Raw genomic sequence first — 20,733 nt, forward strand, 5'->3', positions numbered from 1 at the left:
AGGTCGAATTCCAAATCGTATTTTCCAATGGGATTTAACTTGATCAGAAAAATATAAGAAAACATGGTACGAGCTAAAATCAGTGATGGAAAAATGTGAACTTTTGAAACTATTTAACGATAACTACACAAATGGAATAAGTGTAAAATGTATTGCCAACTACTCAGAACTTTTGCTCCTTCAAAAACATCACGATAAATGGAAAGTGGATATTGTGAACATGCCAAAATTACGAGGTTTTAGATGTCTTAACTTTGAAACACAGCAGTACATTACCACTAATATGACACGACAACAGAGATCGACTTTAGCCAGAATGCGTTGTGAGACTTTTCCGCTGGAATTAAAACTTGGGCGTTATCGTGGTATCCCGTCACAAAGAACGGAAGGTATCAAGTGGAAAAATATTCCGTATCAACTTCACAAAAAATGCACGATGTTCATGACGAATGGATTATGGTTACTGACGTTGTTAATCATCATAATAACATGAATAACGTCTTATCGTAGTCTTTTTTGAATATTCCTTTAACTGTTTAGTCTCTTTCTGGTTATACCCTTTTAACGTGAATCGGTTCTTATACTTCCCGATATTGTGTCATTGTTCTATGGTTTATTTTTGTATTAATTTCTTTCATTTTTGCTTAATATATGTGCTTTTTCTTTATGTTTCTTTGTTGTTGTTTTTTTACTGTTGTTTTTATAGTGATTACGATTATTACACAATTTTGAGTGTTGTGTCCTATTTTATAAAATAAAAAATGTGGTATGTATGATTGCCAATGAGACAGCTCTGCACTAGAGACCACATGACACAGAAATTCACAATAATAGGTCACATTAGGTCCTTCAACAATGATTAAAGCCCATATCTCATAGTCAGCTATAAAAAAAACCAACGAAATAACATTTGTCTTATGTAGACGAAACGCGCGTCTGGCGTACTAAATTATAATCCTGGTACCTTTGATAACTATTGTAAAACAATTCAAACGAGAAAACTAACGTTCAAGTTTATGTACTAAAAATCAACGAAAAACAAATATGTAACACATCAACAAACGACAATCACTGAATTACATGCTCCTGACTTGGGACAGGTACATACATACAGAATATGTCGGTGATCCCAATCCTCCCTTAACCTTAATCGTATAACAGTACAACATGAGAAAGAATTGTAAAAATCAGATGAAAATGATTTAACTAACCAGATAGATACAAATAGAAATATATCTAACAGAACTTAGAGTGGACATGTTCGGGTACTTGTATACCTTAAAAACAAAAAGGCACTAAGTACTAATCTGGGAGTACTTGTAGTTAAATTTTTGAACTACTAAGGCTTTTCTACCTCGATCAGGAATAGGTTACAGTATCTGTATTTGACAAAACTTTTAGGAATTTTGGTTCTCAATGCTCTGCGACTGCTTTTCTTCAATTTTTTTATTTTTTCAATTCTCCCCAAGTTCGATATTTCCGTTAATTTACTTTCTACCTAAAAGTTTCAGTAAGTTTGGAGCATTTCGAATATTTCTTTTAATGTTTGCTGTTTCAATTGTTTTCCATAACTATTTTCTTAATTCCAAAAACTTAAATCACGTTGGCATATGACAAATAACATTAAAGTTTTATTGTGTTTGATCTACCATTTTAAGAACTGAAATGCTATTGTAAGGTTTTTATCATAGGGTTATAATAGGGAGCCTTTTTTCAGAGTTAATACTGTAGATCCAATGTTTCTCAAATCATCCAAAACCTGTAAATATGTAACATCTACGTTGAATACAAATTTAATAATTGTAAGTTCAGCCATACTTGAATGTTTCACAAACAAAACTAAAACTCTGTTTTTTACATATAAAAGATTCCATAGTCTATATATGTGCACATTTGCATATGATACTTAACATTACGCTGTGGGGAAAAGAAACGGATGAAATGCAATGCGGCCGCCAATAGTGGTGTTATTTAATATATCAAATTATGAACCAAAAAGAGATATTTTTTTTAATCTTAACATTTCAAATCAAATCAAACAGGCGAGCTTCATCATGAATATTTGCCACTAGCAATTGCTTTTTATGTCCATAATAACGAAGTGCAATAGGATATCGAAAATCAATATCTCCTGTTAATAGCTGGCGATACATTTGTCCATCATTGGAGATAACAACCACATTATTCGAATGAATCCCCGCCACGTACAAATTGCCATCACTATCAACATCAATACCAAGGGGATTGTTCAGAACGTCTTCATTTTTGAATGTCCATTGTATTTCACCTTGTAAGTTGTAACATGTCACAGTGTGATTTAGTCTGTGTGTATGATAAATGTTGTCTTTAAATGTGGCAATGTAACCTTCACTGGCCATTTCTTCTCGGACTATGTCGCTTAAAGTCTCGTCGTACATATTTATCATTCTTATACCTTTGTTGAAGGCGGAATAAATCAATTGATTGTCCTTTAATACCATGCCATAGTTATCCGAACTCAGTGAAATTGTTTTCTTAATTTTTTTCCTTTCCAGATCTATAATGGTCAGATATTGTTTTTCTGATTCACCGGATGTAACTACCAATGTATTGTTATTGCTGATGTATACTATATCAAACGCTCCACATGGTATCTTCATCTCAAATTCTTTTGATCCTTGATCGTTGAATACTCTCACTTTCCTTTCACGGTTGTAAGTAAACACCAATCTACCATCTGGCAGCATGCAACATCCATAAATCCATTTGCCTGGCAGGTTTATTTTCTTGTGTATCTTCATTTTAATATTTTCGATAGATCTTGATTGAACGATTGGTACTATTATCTGGGCTTCTTTATTTTTTTTTCTGCTTAGAACAATATCGGCAGGTTGTTCTTCAATATGCACTTCTCCAAAACTTTTGATATCAAACATGATCTTCTGAAAAACTCCATTAATCTCAAATTCCAAAAAATGCTCGTTCAAATCCTCACCTTCAAATAATGAGTGCAGGAATTTATCTTTGCTAGAGACGTCTTCCTCGATTTGCTTCACTGAAAGGAACATCTGAAGGTTTGTTGCATGTTGTTTGATGTTCGTTATGTTTCTTTGACAATCTGCTACTTCTTTTTCTTTCTTTTCTAATAATGACAATAACTGACCAATTTTCGAGTTTTCTTTTTCTTCGAGGACATAGAGTTGTTTCATAAAATCTTCTTCAATTTTATTGAGATGGTTGTTGATCTCAATTCTAGTCTTCTGAATTTCTTTTTCAATTTTCTTTCTTTTTTCTTTCAAAGTCGACATATTGTCCTGTTGATGCTGGTGAATTTTCTGTAGGTTTTCTGCCACTTCAACTAATGTTTTCTCTATCTCAGACAGGGCATTGGGCATTTCGTAATTCTTAATAACGTCATCTAAGTCGACAATATCCCGACATTCTTTGTGTGTTTCTACTATACATTTACTGCAGCAAGGTCGTTCGTGTTTCTGGCAAAACATTTCAAACTTTTTATTGTGTTTGCTACAGTATTGACTGATTTTCAGAACATCCGTCGGTAACTTTTGGTAATCCTTAAATGGTATCACACTATGTTTCCTCGAAGCCTTTGACAATGTATGGTGTTCATGACATTCTTTATATAGTCCTTCATCACATTCCGTACACCAGACTATGCATGGATTGGTGATGAGTCGGAGGTCACACACATCACAGCTGTGGAAGGATGACGCCATAAAGAAAACGCTACAAAAAAGTAAATAAGTAATGATTATAAAAATACAAGGTAATTGTTATAGTAGTCAAAATTAACACAAGCAGCATCAACTAGCCTCACCATCAAACATGAACTTCACATTATAAAAATATAGTTGAAGGAATCTGTAAAATAAGATACATTTCCATTACTGTAACAAGTATTGTTTCAGGCCCCAGGTATCAGAAACTATTTAACTCATTTGACAAGAAGATAGTTCTCTAAACAACAGGATCCCGATGCACCACTCTGTATTATATACAAGAAATGAACGTTTGATCTCAATGAGTTTGTGTATCATTTTAGCTGTTTGTTTCAATTCCAACTAGTATTTTTTTTTTATAAAAAATCAAAAATTAACTACAGTTAATAAAAAGTAAATTTTGAATGCTAATGACTTAAATAAAATACCAATTGACAATCTATGTCAAGAAATGTGTACATAAATCTAGTCTTGAAAATAATATTAATTGTTAAGACCTTCTGTCTATTCTTCTTATTTTTCTTCTCTAGATAACAGACTTTAGAGCTAGAAATGTCATATCTTTAATCAAACCTAACTGGGAGCAAACTTGTGATTAATCATATTCTCATTTTTTAAAGACACTCTACAAAGTAAAATATCAAAAATATGGAATTCAAAGGAAAATAAAAAACGGAAAGTCCCTTATCAAATGGCAAAATCAAAAGCTATTACACATCAAACGAATGGGAAATAACTGTCATATTCTAGATTTTGTACATGCATTCCCTTATGTATAAAATGGTTGATTAAACCTGGTTTTATACTAGCTAAAGACTCAACTTGTATGGCAGTTGTAAGTCGTTGATGATGTTTGTCGGTCTACACTTTCATGGGTTTGATTTGTCTTTCTAAAAATTATTCTATTGGAAGATTACCAAACTACAATCAGTAGATAGCAGGTAGTACTTAGAAGAATAGTAATAGTAATAGTAATAGTAATAGTAATAGCCACTACAGAAACGTGATGTTTCAATAACCGGTATTTTGATCTTAAATGTTTGTTATCATGTTCATGCATACTGTTTCTGTTTATTTTTATTTTCTTAAAACTTTACGAAAGGCAAAACATAGATATTTTTTAATCAATGGTGGCTTTTGTAGATATTAAATTTTTTGCTTAATTTAGGTGTGTATGACATCTGCTTAACCATTAAAAGTTCAGGAATATACCGACATCTGTCAACATCTTTACCTAAGGACAAAAACACTTATAAATTGTCAGTTGACGGTTGTATCTATTCTCAATTTCTTGCCACGATCAATGTCGATCATTTGTTTTTTTAACAGTTAGGTATTTTAATTATATAATTTGAAAGATATTTGAGCATTATGTTCATAATAGACAAGTGATTAAAACAACAAATGCATTATACATTAATATTTTCATTAATAATCTTTCTCTCTGTTTACAATAATTATATTTGAAGAATTGAAAAAGGAAAAACGGTTGTCGTCAAAACAAAATTCTCATAAAATTCAAATGTAATGGAAAATTACCAAACGTCATTGCAGCAGTGACAACCAATTGGTAATCAATGTCTCACTCGTAAACTCGCTCAAAGAAATGGGAAGATATTATTTATTCTTGATAAAAAGGAACGTTGTTAGATATAGATACAGAGGAGCAGTTGGATAGTGAGATGAATAAGGTTCTTTTTAACATAGTATTTGATATTGACGACCAAACAAACTAACAATCGTCGTATGGCAATAACTTTTACCAAAGGATTAAAATTGTAAACTAGTGTTTCTTTTCGCTGGCAGTGATAGAACTAAGAAGATTTGTTATCAGTACAAATGAGACAATTCTCTCATTCAAGTCAAATAAAGACAACAGTAGTATACCGCTGTTCGAAATTCATAAGTCGATAGAGAAAAAACACATCCGAGATACAAACTAAAACCGAGGGAAAAGCATCAAATATAAGAGAACTACGACACAACAGGAACACAACATTAAAATGTAACACACACAGACACGAACTATAATATAACAATTGCCATTTCCCGGACTTGGTACAGGGCATTTGAAGAAAAAAAATGGTGGGTTGAACCTGGTTTTGTGGCATGCCAAACCTCCCGCTTTAATGGTAATGTCAATTGTAACATTAAAATGAAAACATTACATGATAGGACTACAATACAAATAAATGGCAAAAAATATAGGACAGAGAAACAAACGATTAATAGCCAACAACAGGTACCTGGTTAAAAATTTAATACGCCAGACGCGCGCCACGTCCACACAAGACTAACCAGCGCCGCCGTGATGAAAAAAAAATTGAAAGTAAAACTTACAAAATTTGCAAATTTAAACAATAATGATTATAGGTCAAAGTACTGTCTTCAACACAGAGCCTTGGTTTACACCGAACACTAAGTTATAACGGGTCCCAAAAATGACAATTATAAAAACCATTCAAAACGGAAAAACAACGATTGAATCTATTAAAAAATACGAGAAACCAAAAACACATATGAACCACAACAACAAACGAATACTTTTGAACCTCCTGGTGCATGGATTTGTCTCAATAACTATACAATCATACAGTATATGTATAAGTATGAAGTAAGTCAATACACTTTAACATACCATGTTACATAAGAAGAAATTGAGTACGTGCTAAATGTATCCTTTGATAATTTGTCATTATATAAGCTTAAGGCAAAAGGTAAAATCACAAAGTACTGAACTCCGAGGAAAATTCAAAACGGAAAGTCCCTAATTAAATAGCAAAATTAAAGCTCAAACATTTCAAACGAATGGACAACAACTGTGATATTTCTGACTTGGTAGAGACATTTTCTTATCTAGAAAATGGTGGATTGAACCTGGTTAATAGCGATAAACCTCTAAATTGTATGACAGTTGCAATATACTTTGAGGTTTTATGCCAGTTATCATATACAATCCCACATAATAAAATCACATCATGTAGAAAATCATCGAATGAGTTCTTCTCCTGATTTAGAATTTTTAATACAAATGCAAATTCAAAGTTGTGGATAATAATATATCCTTCCATTGATAACACATAAAATAACTGTCTCTTCCATTACAGTTTTGAACATTAAAACTAATCCTTAGATAAACGACAATGCTTATTTTAAATAGGTTTGGTACAAGTTGGCTGTCACGGTTAAACCCAGTTTATCAAACAAAAGCAGAAAACTCTTTGTGTTAGAAAATACTGTCAAATATCCAAATATATTATCCACGATGATCTGTGTCCACACTTGCATACTAAATTATGAAAACTCATCATGTCTGGATGAAATAACCATTTGCATTTCCGGAAAACGGCTTTATTATATAGCTTATGAAAATTAAACCCCATCGCTTTTAATAAATATTTATGACAAAGTCAACGTTACTATGATAACCATATGTTAAAAATAATCAAAAATATCAGTCTTTTAATTGTATACCCCAGACAAACTACTCATCAGTGACACGCTTGAATCACAAAGTTCAAAGGCAAAAAAGTTGAAACGCATGGGGACACAAACTATGAATGTTTTTGCCAAAATCAGGTAGAACAAGTTAATTATTAAAACATCAGTAGCATCCACTCAGAGGTTAAAAGAAAATCCTCAAAAATATCAGGCTTATAATTTTATAAGTTAGACGCACGTTTAATCTAGGCAAGAACTTATCAGTCATAGTCGTGATAACACAGTAAAAAATGTAATTTCAACCGTTTGAAGGAACTGAATTAGATTGAAATTAATTTCTTCTAGTTGTCTCCCATAGACCGTTAGTTGTTTTCCCGCGCTTCATGGGATATAGCCATTCAGCACGACAGGGCCAACTCGACTAGACGTGTTTCTCAGTTATAGTTAATCCTCTTACTGTATCAGTTCAGTCTAATTTAAAGAAAAGATTGATACTTAATTTGAGAGCGGTAAATAAACATTTATGGAAACAGAGCGTTAAATTAAAAGACATGAGGACTGCTCAACAGCATATTAAATTGAATTATTCCATGTTTAAGTACGACGTTCATTCAGCTTATCACCATATTGACATTTTTGAACCACACACAGAGTACTTAGAGTTTTCATGGATCATTAATGGCTTTCCTACATTTTTCAAATTTCTTGTTTTACCATTTAGTTTGAGTACAGCTTGTTTTATTTTTACTAAACTGACTAGGCCACTTGTAAAGAAATGGCGATCTGAAGGTAAGCAAGGTATAATGTATCTTGATGATGGTTTGGGTATAAAACAAGATCAAGAAATGTGCAAGATTGTGTCAGAACAAGTTAAGCTAGATTTAGTTAGAAGTGGCTTTGTACCTAAAGCAGAAAAGTCATTGCGGGAACCTACTAAACGTTTGGTTTGGTTAGATACATATATTGATACAGAATATGGTTTTTACAAAATACCAGATAACAGAATAACTAAGATGATAGATTCTATTGATGACATTATATCTTGTTTGACTGGGCGTAAAAGCGTGTTTGTGAAAAAAAGTTGCATCTGTTGTAGGTCAGATAATATCTACATACTTAGATATAGGAAATTTAGTTTATTTAATGACTGAACATTTAACTATAGACGTGAACACATCTGCGTCTTGGTATTCTTATATTAAACTTTCAGAATCTAGTATTGAACAGTTACAATTCTGGAAACTGTATGTAAGTGAAGATAATGTAAAACATTTTAGTGTTGATGAATCATGTCATAGTATTATCTACAGTGACGCTAGTGATACAGGTTTTGGTGGTTATATTGTAGAAGCACCACAAAACATTGCACATGGTATGTGGGTTGAATCAGAACGTAGTAATAGTTCAACTTGGAAGGAACTTTCTGCGGTAAAGAAAGTTTTGCTGTCCTTAATTTACATTATATCCGGAAAAAAGGTTAAATGGTTTACAGATAACCAAAATGTTGTGAGCATTGTAAGCAAAGGAAGTACTAAAACCATTTTACAGAATTTAGCATTAGACATATTTAGCGCATGTTTGAAGTACAATGTCAGCATTGATATAGTTTGGATACCTAGGACACTAAACGAAAAAGCTGATTTTCTGAGTCGTATCGTTGATCATGATGATTGGGGAATATCATATTACATTTTTCAATTGATAGAATCTTTATGGGGCCCGCATGAAGTAGATTGGTTTGCTTCTGATCACAATTTCAAGTTACTGGTATTTTATTCAAGATTTTGGAATGAAAATTCTTCTGGTATTGATGCGTTTACAGTAGATTGGTATGGGGTTAACGGTCTTTTTGTATTTCTTATACCACGTGTTATTAATTACATGAGACAATGCAACGCTGTAGATACATTGATTGTTCCTTGCTGGCCATCCGCAAGTAATTGGCCTATGTTATGCCCAAATGGGGGCGATTTCACAGATCAAGTTATTGCATATGTAGAATTACCAAGCGGTAAGGAGTTTTATACTCCTGGTAAAAGCAAGAAGGCCATTTTTGGTAATACTGATCTTACTTTAAGATGTTAGCTTTGAGGCTAGATTTCAGAGTATAATACTGATATGTATGAAGGTTGTAAACCTATTTTGTTTATGAAGCTGTTAATGCTTATCTGGATTTTACAGATGATATGTTAAAGGCTGTATTAGTGCCTTGTTTGTGTACTAACGTTACAATGCATATCTGAATTGGTTTCAGATTTTGGCATTAAGGCTTTAAATGGCCTTGTTGAGAACTAATTTACTAACAAATACAAATGCTTATGATCAGCATTTAGACTATTGTACATAGTCTTGTGAGATGTACTAACAAGTATTTTTCGGTTGATAGTTTCTTACATAAGATTAAGAATAAGATTCTGTTATTGTTTAATTATTGTTTATACATGTATTTTTGCAGGCCATTGAATCTGAGATTAATTTTTTTGCCACCAGTTCTGCATACCAATGTTGATGTTCTTATGGATTTACTTTGCGAATCTAAAGCTGACAGTACTGTTAAAACTTATCATGCAGGATTTATCCGTTGGAAAAAGTGGGCTGTTCATAACGGTATAAGTCGTTGTGATATTTTACCGGCAAAATCTTTGCACGTTGCACTATATTTATCTTCATTAGTTCAGAACAGTCACACTGCTAGTCCGGTTATTTCAGCATTTTATAGTATACAATGGGCACATCATATGATTGGTCAAACGTCTCCTACCGAAAATTTAGTTGTGAAAAATGTTTTAGAAAGTGCAAAACGCCGATTAGCTACTCGAATTGAGAAAAAGGAACCAGTTACTCCTGAGCTTCTATCTAAAATGTATAGTTCGTCATTTAAGGAATATAATGTTATGTCACAGCGTTTTATATGTGCGTCTTTACTAGCTTACTCAGGTTTTTTGAGAGTGTCCGAGCTATTAAATATACGGAGATGTGATATCATTTTTGAATTAGGTTATATATCTATATTTATTCCGAAAAGTAAAACTGATATCTATCGTGATGGCAATTCTGTAGTTATAGCCTGTATGGATTCAGATATGTGTCCAGTTAAGAATTTAAAGTTATATTTGTTGTGGGCTGATATTTCGCCGGATTCAGAAGAATTTATTTTTAGAAATTTAATAAAATTCAAGGACAGATAAGTTCTTCGGAAGGAAAATAAACCACTGTCTTATACACGTTTGAGAGTACAATTATTTATTGAAGCTTTTCAACCATTTGTGTCAGATATTGAGAAATATGGATTGCACAGTTTACGTTCTGGCGGAGCTACAACTTGCTCTAATTTAGGTATTTTCGATCGATTGTTCAAAAGACATGGCAGATGGCGTTCAGAGACGGCCAAGGACGGTTATATTAAAGATTCTTTAAAAGACAGATTAATTGTTTCTGAAAATTTAGGTTTATAACCTGGTATTGACTTTATTATTTTCAAAGTGAATTAAGTTCTATAAGCAAGATAAAAAATTGATTTCCCGTTCTTTGTTTTTCACCACATGGCACTGTCGTGTGGGTATTCAATTTGAACTTTATTTTGTTTTTTTATTAGTATTATGTGCTTAGAGTTGGGTAGTCTATGGGCGTAGTTATTGTGGAAGAAATGTAATTTCAACCGTTTGAAGGAACTGAATTAGATTGAAATTAATTTCTTCTAGTTGTCTCCCATAGACCGTTAGTTGTTTTCCCGCGCTTCATGGGATATAGCCATTCAGCACGACAGGGCCGACTCGACTAGACGTGTTTCTCAGTTAAGTTTTTTATCTTGCTTATGTGAATTTATTTGATGTTATATGAAATGTTTTGATTTCAGTAGTAATTATGAATTACTTGACCATATTTTGTCGACATGATATTATGTAATATAATGTGCAATTAAAATCAGCACATGGCACTGTCGTGTGGGTATTCAATTTGAACTTTATTTAGGTTTTTTTATTAGTATTATGTGCTTGGGTAGTCTATGGGCGTAGTTATTGTGGAAGAACTCTTAATAAAGTATGATGCTTGATGACAGTTAATGTAATCAGTTCCTGGGGTAGAGAAGCCTTAGTTCGATGAACAATTCAGCCGTTGTCACTGATATTGTCTTTACCATATATTCAAGCATTTACCAGGATTGAATAAACAGATCTTTTATATCGCTTAAACAAAAAATATTCTTTGCATTCTTTGTAAATTTTGTAAACATGTTAAATAGTTTTGCTTACCTCTCATTCAATAAGCATTAAATTCTGTTTTCTTCTTTGAGCACAAGCAGAGTACTAATAAACCTGCATGACTTGTATAATTTAAATAGTATGTAATTGCGCAGGTGTTCGCATATCGTCTCCATGAACGATATATTTAAAGGTATGTAAATGATATCCCACAAGAAAGAGACACAATTAAATGACTTGGCTAGATATAAAAGGTAAAATACGAACGGAATTCACGAAGTCTGGATATAGAATACGACAAAATGAAATTATGTAAAGATTTAGAAAACTTCTTTTTATAAACCTCTAATTGAATTATAAATACATAAATCAGGCAGATGTTGAAAGTCGTCTAGTGTTGATGAATTTACAATTTAAACTTTAGACTGAACAATGTTAAATATCTTAAGGAAAGACTTTTAAAAAAATTGGGTTTTTTAAAAGATTTATTTTCACATGATGACTGGGATTTTTTATCCGTACATAACATTGTTCGCTTTACTATTGTTAACCATATAATGCACTGTACATCTCCTATTTTGTGTTTTATGAGTAATTTGTTGAGAGTCTCTCTTAGTTAAAAGAGAAATAAGATACCAAGTGGCATTTAACATTTACTATTCTACGTTATGGCCCAAAAAGTAAGAACAACGACACAACGACGAACAACAATCTACGCATATTATCAAAGGTAACAGGCTTATAATTTAATACGCCAGACGCGCGTTTCGTCTGCATAAGATTCATCAGTGACCTTTAGATCAAAATGGTTATACAGCCAAATAAGTTTAAAGTTAAAGAACATTAAGAACCAAATTTTTTCAAAAAGGGTTTAGCCAAATAAAGCTAAGATAATCTATGCATGGAATGAGAAGATCTTTTCGAAAGTTAATATCTATGTAAACATGAAATTTAATCGAATGACACCAAATAATTGATATTCATGTCAAAATATTTTACATAAAACTTAGGACTGAATTACACAAACTTAAAATGATCGATGAATCAATTCATGAGTTAAACTATCTATTTTATAAATTGCCATCAATCTTTTCAGGGTTTAGCTTTTATAAGTTCACGATGGCTTTCTATGCATTGTATATCAGATAAAAAAAATCAATATTCGTACGGAAATTTATAATCAACATATTAGTTATGGTGTTTATTTTGTAAAATTGTTCATCATACACGCTATACTATAAGAATTCAAATAGTATATCACTGTGTCCTTTTAATTGCATGACAATTTTGGTTATTCAACGTAAAACCACATAAACAATTTTAATTTTAAATTTAAATGACATTCAAAACACTATTTCAGTTATGTAAGTTAAATTTAGTAAGACGATTCATTCGTATAAATCTTTGTACAGTTTATATAACTATGTTGTTCATAATATCACTCTAGTGCAGAAAAGGTCGTATTATGTATTGACAGTCGCTAAGCTTGGATGAATGAATGAGTACTTCCCATTGTGTTATAAACAAATAACGAATTTCAAATAATATTAATACAATCATTGATAAAGGCAAAAGAAAGCGTTTATTTTTAACAGAGAATATATTGAATACTGATTGTCAATGAATGGTTAAAATAACTTGTAAGATACGATGTACTGAGATCACACATCATAAGATAAGGCTCACGTCATCCTTGCATTCATTAATCTTAAACGACTGAACTTCTTAAAATGTACTTTCGTTAAAAAACTACTTTATACTTGTTTGCACAGTGAGATCCAACGTGTACCAAACAATAACACTTTGCAGTGTCGTCTAATGAACATTTAGTTTTAATGTTCAAGACCTTCATGGAGGAGACATTTAGTCAATTTAAATCAGTGTCAACAATTCATAGATTTAATTTAGCTAGACATTGCTTTTATTATTTCATCTGCATCTCGGTGAAGGTAGGAGTACTTTTTGTATATGATATGTACTTTCCTGCAAGTCAATCTATTTCACATGCAACCTTCTGGTGGCTGTTTTCTTTTTCACATAATTTAGTTTTTTATGATTACTTTAACTTTTTAAGTCAGAACTAATCCGTTATGGAAACACAGTAAGCAGTTTGTACTCCAATGCTGAAGACTTACGTAAAGAAAAAGAACATAATATGGATTAGCAAATGATTTTAATAAAATAGGGACATTAAGGCATGGTTTTGGCCCAAGAAAATAAAATGTTTGTTAACTATTTCAAATTGACTAATAATGTTAAGAAATGTATAGGGTCAAGAAATATAAATAAAAAACATAAACTTAAGACTTTTATCTTATGACGTCACAATTACGTCAAAATATGTACTGTTTTCACAAAAACGATGAAAAATACAGAATTTATGCGGTTTTCTATATTTATTTCCATTGATGAAACATCCAGCGCAGCCAAGAAACAAAAAAAATGACTTAACACAGAAGCTTTAATATAACTTCTGAAAAATTCTCACCAATTTTAAAGTTGTTTCTTTGGTGCACACATACTTTTTCAATCTAAAATGTACTTCAAATTTGATGAAAAACGAGGAAAATCACAAACTTTGGGAAATTATGTAAACTAAGTCGTGATTTGTTGTCATGGTAACTTGTTCAATGACAAATTCGTTTTGTTTTTCGTAATACCTTGCACCTTTTGTCAAGTTTTCAGTAATTTAAGAATATGTATGATAACTTTTAAATTTGCAGTAATGTTTGGGCCAAATAAGGGCCTTATTGCCCCTACTCCTTTTCTTTTAGAAAGCAGCAAAAACTCCAAATGAAAAGAGGACTACTCGAGGTCCATTTCTGCATGAAATGATTTTTATATAAATTGGAATGTTTCTTCTTGACCTCTGACCTTGATTTAACGAATTTCATACCGTTCAATTTGTTTATGACCGGGGAAAACAGAAAGTGCAGAAAATAAGCTTTCGAATGATATGATATACAGTCATGTGTTATGCGAGTCCATTAAAGTCCTTAACTAAGAGGGTTTTTTGAAAAATGTCACTCGTTTATTTTATATGCCAGATGGTATCAAAGAACCTGTATGTACGTACAATTTGTATGATTCTAGTTCTCTTCTTTTGTGATGGTCATTTCTAATCTTTGTTTGTCCATCAAAACTGAAAATCAGTTAATGATCCTAAAGTATCATTAGTAAAAGATTTCGTTTACTTGCCGAAAGTGTTTCTTTGAAAATATATACCGGTTTTATGTACTAACAAGTACAGATATTCCATTTACCAATACAGATGCTAATAACTCCTACAAAAGTCCACTGATAACAATTATTGTAAATATATGAGCCTAACCATAATATGGCCTAACTATCTCCAGAAAGGAGTTGCAATGAAAATGAAATCAAATTAAAATCCTTTGAGGATTTGAAATGAAAAAGGCAATGCAAAATTATTCTTGTTTCAAGATTTGTGTTAAAATTGTTTTCAAGAGATTTGTTGTTGTTAAAATGAGTGATGTGATTAATATTTACACAAATTTAGACATTATTGAATGAAGGATATTATATTGAACGATGAAAGATAATTTTAGAACTTAAAAAGACCGTGTGCAGTTCGTCCTTTTATTTTACAGGAAAAAACTTTATGCATATGGTAATGACCATTTACTCTCCAGACTCGTCAGTAAACATTGATTTTTTTGTATATTTTTCGTCATATAAGACGTGTTATTTCGCCCAAAGAGTCCTTTATACTCAAAATCTTCCAAAAATGTTTAATTTCACATCCTCATTTTTTTACTTTCCCAAATCTAACCTGTCCTACAAATATTTTTCGCCGAAAACTTACTCAATTTAAAAAGCTTTAAGCTTAAACATGTCCTCAGTATTAATACAATAACGTTAACGACACTCAATGGTGGGGGACACCACAAATGACTTTGGGTTTCGGTTATTTAAAAACAAAACGCTATCCAAGGACATCTAGAGGAAAGATGTAGAGATCAGTATAGTCCAAAATAAAAATTACTGAACTCCGAGGAAAATTCAAAATGGAAAGTCTCTAATGAAATAGCAAAATTAAATGATAAAACACATCAAACGAATGGACAATTGTCATATTCCTTTCTTGGTACAGGCATTTTCAAACCAACAGATTGTCTGATGCATCTAAAAGTTCAGGGTAGATAGATTTTTAACCCAATGAACATTATTATTTCGTCAGATTTGCTCTTAGTGCTTTAGTGTCAGAGCTACAAAAATGTATAGCCCAAAAGATAATTTTACCACCATGTTCTGTATTTAGCTATGGCGGCCATCTTGATTACTTGGCTGGGTCATTGGATACATTCTTAAACTAGATACCCTCAGGATAATTTAGGCCAAGTTTGATTCCATTTGGCTCAGTAGTTTAAAAGGAGAAGAATTTTTTAAAGCTAACGTACGACGACGACGATGGACGACGGACGCCTATAGCTAGTGACGAGAAAAGCTCACTGAACCCTTTTGGGCCAGATGGGCTAAAAAGGAGACCCAAGTCCATATATGTTCCAGGGTTCAACGGCACATATGAGTAAAACAATTTAAAATACATAATTCTACACCATAATCAACCCTTGGTTCAATGTATTCAGGTACTACGAAAACACTGCATCAAAATAAAAATTTAAATAATCATGATAATAAGTTTTTTTTTTAATTTCACGTAGGTACGTCATATTTTTATAAGAAAGTGTAGATACAATAAACAAAATTTAGTCCTGGTATCTATGATGAGTTTATGTATAGTCAGAACTAAAGTATAGTTAATTTTTAGAATAACAATTACCTTCAATTCGAAATGATTATTCCAGTCTTGTATGTGGTAACCAAGGAAGGTAAATGTTCACGTGACTGTTCAGAAGGCTAACAAATGGCGGGAATTTTGAATACATATACAGTCATGCGGTCGGGATGTATGAAATGAATCGAAATATTCCGCTGATTCCGAATATTTTCGTCTACATAGAGCGCTTCGATCCAAAAGAAAAACCGTATTTGCTTCGCATCACAGTGCAGAGCTATTGGTTTCAGTCTCAATACACGCCATCTTGATTTAATTACATTCTGATTGGTTCACTGGAATGTGGCAGAGAGCTATTGGTTTAAATGAGATAAAGAATTAGATACTTTTCTCGTCCAGGGTAAGACATCAAATACCGGCAAATAAACTTTGTGTATTTCAGTTCCGATCAACTGTCATTGATTTATGTTAGTTTTATTATGCATATATTTCAGCCGTCCATAGCTTTTTCGAAAGCTCACACTTGTTGTCCTATTAAAATCGAAATAAATCATGTGGTCTTTACTATATCGTTTTTTACCACGGATTGTCCCTATACGTTGATATTTTACCCATCGCTATCGCTCAAGATAAATATTTGTCATAAAGGGCCAACCTGTGGTAAAATCACGATATAGTCAAACCCCCATGTTACTGTCGTCTTAATTGTGATCTACGGTCATCAAACACTTTTTTCACATCCAATTTCCTGTTTCATAAACATTTCTCGGTAGTAATTTGAGATTTTTGTGTAAATTTTTTATAAATTTACATCATACCAATGGATGATGTGTACAGAAAATGATATAGAAACACTTTAACAGACAATACAGATACTGACATAATTTTTCATCCGCCATATTGGGATGACCGTGAACCGAGGTAGGTCATCAGCTTTACCCCAGTAAATGTAAACAACACTGAAATCATGGTCCATTATCTTGGTCATTTATTCAAAATTAACATTTCCTGTTACAAAACTTTGAATTTTTCGAAAAACTAAGGATTTTCTTATCCCAGGAATAGATTACCTTAGCCGTATTTGGCACAACTTTTTGGAATTTCGGGTCCTCAATGCCCTTCAACTTTGTACTTGTTTAAGTTTATAACTATTTTGATATGAGCGTCACTGATGAATCTTATGTAGACGAAACGCGCGTCTGGCGTACTAAATTATAATCCTTGTACCTTTGATAACTATTTACACTTTAAAACATCAGAACAAAAATTATGTGAATGTTCCCTCTTTTAAAATGGTAATGTATTCTGTCTAGATAATGTATGTTTGCCTTAAATACAAACCAAATAGGCTTCTATTTTATAATTTTTTTGTAAGTCAACCTCATTTTTGAAACCATTATTAGAATTCAACCAATCAGAATCAATAATTACTATATAGTAAATCTAAAGTGTTGATTTTCCTGGAAAGAAGGGAATAAGATACAAAAGATACATTGTTCAAACAGTCGCATAGAATTGCTTACATCTAGTTCATTTTAATTTTAGTAGAAAGTTGTCTCATTAGTTATCATACCACATCTCATCATTTTTTTTAATAGGATTTAAAATCTAAATTTTAAATCAGTTATCGGTAGTGCTCATCCAACTGTCCGTCGTTATACTACTTCGTCAAGTAATAGTATTTGGTTTCTAGTTGGATTATCGATCTTTGCAAGTGATTGATTTACCCATAATCCTCCTTTTGACGTCGACATTTAGGAAAAGCAGACGCATTTTTAGCCATAGATTTATCTTCTAAAACCCGCCCACCCTCCCTTAAATTAGTAGAATGCAATTCCAACTTAAGATACTGTTGTTTGGTTTTGTTTGTTTATTTCAGAATTGTATTGTCTACATCGATTAAACCATCACTCAATGTGGAAAGATGTACAAAAGTTTTAATGACGAGACGGTCATTCAAGAAAAAAGACGAATCCTGGACGAGGAGTGGACTTAACATGCATATATAAATTGAATGGATAACTTGGAAAGAAATTTATTACATTCAAACATGTAAACTTTGTGTTGGTAGCGATAACTTCTGATATCCAGGGTTAGTCGCTTGATTTATGGCAGATTTCGCTGCGCTAAGATAACATATTTGCAGTTTACAGACTTATTGTAATCGTATGATAGCATTAGCCTCTGATTTCCAGGGTTAATAGCTTAACTTGAACTTCCCCTTTTCATATATGGTCTGCCACCTTAAACATATTCGGCGATCATCATATAACATTTTCAAAGACAAATATGCATTTTTATCAGTTAATTCTAGTTCATAGATCTACATGTATCACAAATTGCATTTCATAAAATAGTACATGTATCATATCACAAATTGCATTTCATATAATAGTATATATATTATATCACAAATTGCATTTCATATAATAGTACATATATCATATCACAAATTGCATTTCATATAATAGTACATATATCATATCTGTTAATAAATGCTATGGCCATTTCCTGCCAATAACAATCTTGTTATTTTGTATGAGCATCTAAGATAATTAGGTATGTAACAGATTTAAAATCATTTTCTTAGGAACTTAGATTTCAACACATTTTTTTCTTTTTACCTTAAATCGTATTCAATCACATCAAACAAAGTCTCAACTAGCTTGCTGTTCGGTGTAAGCCAATGCTCCGTGTTAAAGACAGTTGTTTGATCTATAATGGTTTACTTTTATAAATTTTTACTTGGATGAAGAGTTGTCTCATTGGCACTTATACAACATCTTCTTGTATCTATATAGTACTAGTTTAAGTCAACAGAAGTATTTCTTATTGTAATAAATTGACTTGTTTACATCAATTCCGGAAGTATTGACTGTCTTCTTGTGCATAAAATACGTTCTGATTGAATATCTTTGATATTTGGTAATTGTAAAATATTTATTCAAAATGAATGTACTGAACTTCTTAAAAAAACACCATGCGTTTCTTTTCATATTCTTTTGGCAAAAGCATATGTTTATGACGACACATATGTCTGTAAACTTGCTTGGATTTTTTTCAATTTATGTCGATGTTTTTCTGTTTCAAAGATAACGGCAGCTTTTTTGGTTTCAAAATGTTTAGTGCATTTTGCAGTTTTTTGCAATTTGTGTTATTTCTACGGTTCTGGTTATCTTTTTGAAAAATCAATCAATAGCTGCCACTTTAAATCATGGTATGTTTTATATCTAATATGTTATAGTGGGTTACAATATTCTGTAAGAAAATGCTGTTTTAATAGTTTCCTATGGTGTAAATTTTAATTCTAAGTAGTGTCGTTGTCTCAATACATCAAAGGCAACAGTTGCAAACAGTTTCATTATGTTTGTTCTTGAAACAAGAATTTAGAATTTGGATATCTTTTGGCATTTTTGCATTTTTCATTGGAACCGTAGCCATCTTGCAACTTGCAAGTCAGAGGAACAACACTACATATTGGTCATCATTATAGTAAAGTTTCATAAATGTTGGTCAAATCAATTCCAAGAATTGGCCCAATTTAGAAATGAGAAAGACAATAATGATAAAAAAGAAACATAGAAAAATACCGAATTATCACCCATCGCCTTTGAAGGTACAATAACTGGATTTGCCATTGCAAGCAATATATATATAGCGGGTAACACCCTCTCCGACAAGTGGCAGGCATTCCAACTTAAACAGTGAATGTACATTTTTGAGTTTTTTTAAATTTTACACATTTTTGATTGTTTCCTTGGCAACAGCGACCATTTTGCAAATTTCAAATTCAAAAGTCGCAACTACATATATCATTCGACAAGGATGAGAAGGTGGCAAATCATACATTTTTCTTGTCTTAAATAAACATTACACTAAAAAGTAAATCGGAGGACTTACCTTAAGTTTGTATTTGATACCTAAGCTTCACAAAAACTCATATAAACAACGATACATTGTCGGCTCATCTACGTGTTTGACTAAGAGCTAGTTATCCATTGATCAGAATCTTTAACAAACAAGACGAGAAATCTCCCCCACCTTTGTAGCAATAAACGAACTTCACCAGCAGATGGGATATACATTTCTCAACCTATTCGGAAGTAAAGAGCTTATAGCGACTACTCAGACGTCACCAGTGTCTGAGCCAGGGGTAAATCAAAGAACGTTTTGTCCTTTTTTGAAAACTGAAAAAAAAATGATCGGAAGGTATCGAGTGGAAAAATATTCCGTATCAACTTTACAAAAAATGCACGATGTTCATGACGAATGGAATATGGTTACTGACGTTGTTAATCATCTTAATAACATCTATAGTAGTCTTTTATTTGTCTATTTTGAATATTACTTTTACTGTTTAGTCTCTTTCTGATTATTCCCTTTTAATGTGAATCGGTTCTTATACATCCCGATATTGTGTCATTGTGCTATGGTTTATTTTTGTATCAATTTCTTCTCTTTCGTTTTTGCTTAATAAGTGTGCTTTTTCATTATGTTTCTTTGTTGTTGCTTTTTTACTGTTGTTTTTATAGTGATTACGATTATTACACAATGTTGAGTGTTGGGTCCTATTTCATAAAATAAGAAATGTGGTATGATTTCCAATGAGACA

General features: G+C 32.0%; 2 protein-coding genes and 1 pseudogene across 2 annotated transcripts in view; 2 read left to right on the top strand and 1 right to left on the bottom strand.

Annotated features, from left to right (window-relative positions):
* Positions 1 to 20,733, bottom strand: part of LOC143083383 (uncharacterized) — a 201,843-nt gene that overhangs the window by 170,947 nt on the left and 10,163 nt on the right. The window lies entirely within an intron of this gene.
* Positions 1 to 20,733, top strand: part of LOC143083385 (mediator of RNA polymerase II transcription subunit 18-like) — a 197,876-nt gene that overhangs the window by 122,609 nt on the left and 54,534 nt on the right. The window lies entirely within an intron of this gene.
* LOC143081809 (uncharacterized) lies at positions 9,649 to 10,615 on the top strand (annotated as a pseudogene).

The sequence above is a fragment of the Mytilus galloprovincialis genome, chromosome 7 (assembly GCF_965363235.1).
Source record: "Mytilus galloprovincialis chromosome 7, xbMytGall1.hap1.1, whole genome shotgun sequence".
In the NCBI taxonomy this organism is placed as follows: domain Eukaryota; kingdom Metazoa; phylum Mollusca; class Bivalvia; order Mytilida; family Mytilidae; genus Mytilus; species Mytilus galloprovincialis.